We start from the raw sequence: 4,097 nt of genomic DNA, 5'->3' as shown, positions 1-4,097 counted from the left end.
CACATCAAATAATCGCCAAGAAATTCTGTTTAGTTTATTCTGTTAAGTGTTCGTTGGGCCCTTTGACATAATCTAAAAAATAATTCATGATATTTATGATATTTTTGTATGATATTTTATATGTTAAGCATTTATGAAACAAAGGAAAAGATTCATTGATCACAGTGGGTTTGATTTATAAAAAAAGGCACACTTCACTTGGTTTGGCTTTTTTCCAAACAAGAACCTTTTCATTTTGCCCTGTGGTCGGCTAAAACAGGATAATAAATATAAATCTGCATTGGTCAATATATATCATACAATTATGATAACAAAGGAATTTAAATTTAAAATCAATTCAAAAGACAATTATTAGGGAGCACTCACTTTTAATAATAGTTTGCAACATCTGAGTCATTATAATGAGAGCAAGTGACATATAAAAAAACATATTTAAGTATCTCAGTTTATAGTCTAACTTGATTATAAGATGACAGGAACACATTTAAACTTGAATTAGTTTATTGAACAGTGTATTTGTGTTTATGGTAGGAATGATGCAGATTACATCATGAAATTCAAAAGAATAATGATTTAGAGACTCAGATAAATTATCTTATCTACCTACTGTGTCATATTTGATGCACACTTTTCAAACAGAATTTTACCATAAAATAAGGTAAAAATTCAGAATTAGCAAAGATTTTCCTGCTAAAAACGAGCAGCCACGTTGGATTTTGCACTCACAGGCCGGCTGCTGCCTGCAGTGCACTGTGGGTAGAAGACATGACTCAGATTACATACTACAGGGTTTTCAGGAAAATATTGATCATACTGATCTGATGAAACTTGTGTATGAAATATGATATGCATGGTATTACAGGGTTAAGGTTTGTCATGTCCAGTCTTCAATGTTATTGTTAATGCTGGAAAGCGAGTCACTGATGAGAAACCAGAACGCTGCTTTCAGTGTTGCTTTCTCACAGCAGTAGAGAATTTATTCTCACACATTCAACATGAGGAAGGAAGTTTGTTGGTGCTATTGTGATATGTGATATTGATCTGACATAGAATATTCTGTTTTTTTCTTCTCTACCCATACCCCTCACCCAACCCTCTGCAGTCAGCAACATCGGATTCATTCTAATTTTAGCACTATTAGGTGTTCTTCTGTTGGTCGCCATCGTGGTAGTGTTCTACATCCACTACTACAGACACAACCGGATGGGGAAGTACAACCTGAAGGATGTTCTTCTCCGTACCAAGAAACAGCACTCTCTTGTGCCCAATCCATAGTGAGACTGTGGGAAGACATGAACTGTTTATGGACAGCAGAGGTGGGAGTCAGTCACCAATGTGCAAGTCTTCAGCAAGTCCCAGGTTATTGAGAATCAAGCAAGTCCTGTCCCTCCTGTAAGCAAAGCAAGTCAAAAATCAAGTCATATGATCTCCTTCAGTTTCCACATTTAAACCAGAAAATGAAGACAGTGGTTGTGAAAATTTTAGTGTAATTTTCAACATTAATCAGAACTGTTGCAGCCTGCTTATACACTTTTAAAAATAAGGGTTCTTCTTGTTGGGCTGACATTCTCCCCAGACCAGTTTGCTTCTAAAGAACCTCTTTTGAAGAAAGGGTTCGTCAAGGGTTCTTTGTAAGACTAGAGGTTACAGGCGGAGCCCTTCTAAACACCAAAGATGGGTTCATAAATGGAACGGGCTCCATTCCGGTTCAAGCACCTAATTTTGAATGTTCTGAGCATTTACACCGGAAATGAACTGGTTTGGAACCCGAAAGATTGGTTCCCAGCTGGAACCAAAAAATGGCAGCTTTGTGATTCAAAGTTTGCCTCTCACGTTCTCCAAGTCATTGGTCATTGTGCAGCGCCCTCTGTTGATAACGCCCTTGATATCACAATGGTTCCGCTCAAAACCGGAGAAAGCACGGGCTAGATAGCACCAGCAATCTCGAACAGAACAGGTTAAAGAACCAGAGGTAGTTTGGTGGAAAAGTGCCTTCACAGGAGTTCTGGGTAGAACTTTTGTATAATAATACTGTAAGATACATCTGTATAATACTGTATGCTGGGTTCTAGGTAGAAAACTCAAAAAGCATTCACTACAAGCTGAAGAACCCTATATAGTTCTAGTTAGCCTTTTATTTCTAAGAGTGCACCTTAGAAATCTTACTGATGTTTGAAATTTTGTAGTAATGAAGCCTCCTAAATGTATAAAAAGGAAGAATGGTGCTCTGACATTTTAATAAAGCTCTAAAATGAAAACAGGAGCACATAATAAACAACATAAATTTACAACGCAGTGTTAAAGCCTCCTCGTCTGGTTCCTCTTCACAAGGATCGTAACATTTCTCCTTGTCCTATTAACACACCTGTCGAAGTGTTCTCTTCTTACTGCCGTCATCAACAACGTAATCATTGAATCCAGATTTTAATATTTTTGGACAAACATTAGCTCCCTCCATGATTGCTGCCTCGTGTGTTCGGCCTCTGCTGGTCTGCCTAGAAAAATGCAAATATTTAAAACTCAGTTGGAGTCATCTGCTTCAAGTCTGTGTTCTGCTCCGCGGTGCACATAAACAGTCAAGGGAACTTGACAAAAACTCCTCCATTCAGAACATCACACTCGCACACATTGTTCCTTCATGCATTATTCGGGTAACGTAAAACACCTTGGACACTTTTTCCTGCAACTGTGAAAATTTTATATTACTGAAATAAAATATTTGAATGAAATCAAACACAGAAAAACTAGAATTACAAAACATGTCATATTTAAATGTATGTTACTTGTGAATAAATGTGATCTGATTAATTTACAAGATGTACAGTGTCACTCCTAAAAAGATTAATATCATGCAGATTTACAGATTGTTATGTAATATTATGCTGATTGTTTACAGATTGTTATTATGTATCCATATTATGTCATCCTTGATGATTATGATTGGTAACATCAGTTATGACAATACTTAAATATGTAAACAATGTATAAACATAAAATATCAATATAAAATAAATAAATATATCAGTATTAAATTAAGTATTTAAAGTGCTATATGTGGAAATTGCACATGCAAAATGAATACATCACAAATATATTAAATATTAAATAGTCTGAAATCAATTATAAACATCTACGCCTTCTAAAGGATTATTAATGATTTATTACGACTCATAAATGCACACTTACTCATTCTGTGAATATTCGGCATTAACTTTAACTCCAAGTGATGTGAAAGCATACAAAAACAGTTGTCCTGACCCAGACTCGAAATTTCAGAAGGGGGCACCGCAATGTTGATGTCAGAGAGGCGATTATTTCAACTGAACATGTTCACTTGATGACTGATGAAATATCGTGTTTATTTTATTATTTATTAAAGTAAATAGATTGCAGATTTGTTCAAATTAAAACATGTTATATATTTTATTAAATATTTTAGTAGATTTTAATTAAATAAATATCTGTGAGATAAAATAAAAAATAAAAACTCCTCTTTGAGCTCTGTTGTTTGATTTTGGTGCAATGACTGATGGGTAATCTTGCTTGTCAGCTTCCAGTAAGGCGAAGAATCATTTTTCAGTTCTTCCCTCCACAGTTCACAGTTCCCTTTAAATTTTTTCAGTCACTACTGTTTGGAGTCTTGCTTGTAGCTGAATACCCTGTACAGTCCACCTCACAGGAAGCAGCCAGGCGACTCAGAGGGAACTGTAAGTCAAAGTCAAGTTGAGTCTTTTATCAGATAGTCCAGCAAGTCTGATGTCCTCAAATTTGTGACTTGAGTGAAGACATTTGACTTGAGTCCCCCACCTCTGATGGACAGTCTCCAACTGTTCTTTAACCTTAAGCTGATGCTCAGAATCACAATAAAGTTTATTGCCAAGTAAGTTTGTCACACAGTAGGAATTTCCTTTGGTTCTGCTTCTCTCTCCGCCTCATTTCCTGGTCACTGTCCTCTGATGCCGCCTATGTTTTTTAAAACCATTTATTATCACAAATACACACTTTAATCTACACATCTAGTGAATATGCTGTTTTACTGTCTCTCTCTGTTGTATTTTGGTTGTGCTACTGCAAAGGACTTTATTTTGAAATATGTG

The sequence above is a fragment of the Lutjanus erythropterus genome, chromosome 3 (assembly GCF_056507025.1).
Source record: "Lutjanus erythropterus isolate fLutEry1 chromosome 3, fLutEry1.hap2, whole genome shotgun sequence".
NCBI lineage: Eukaryota > Metazoa > Chordata > Actinopteri > Lutjaniformes > Lutjanidae > Lutjanus > Lutjanus erythropterus.
The sequence above is the reverse complement of the archived record's forward strand: the minus strand, read 5'-3'. Positions refer to the sequence as shown.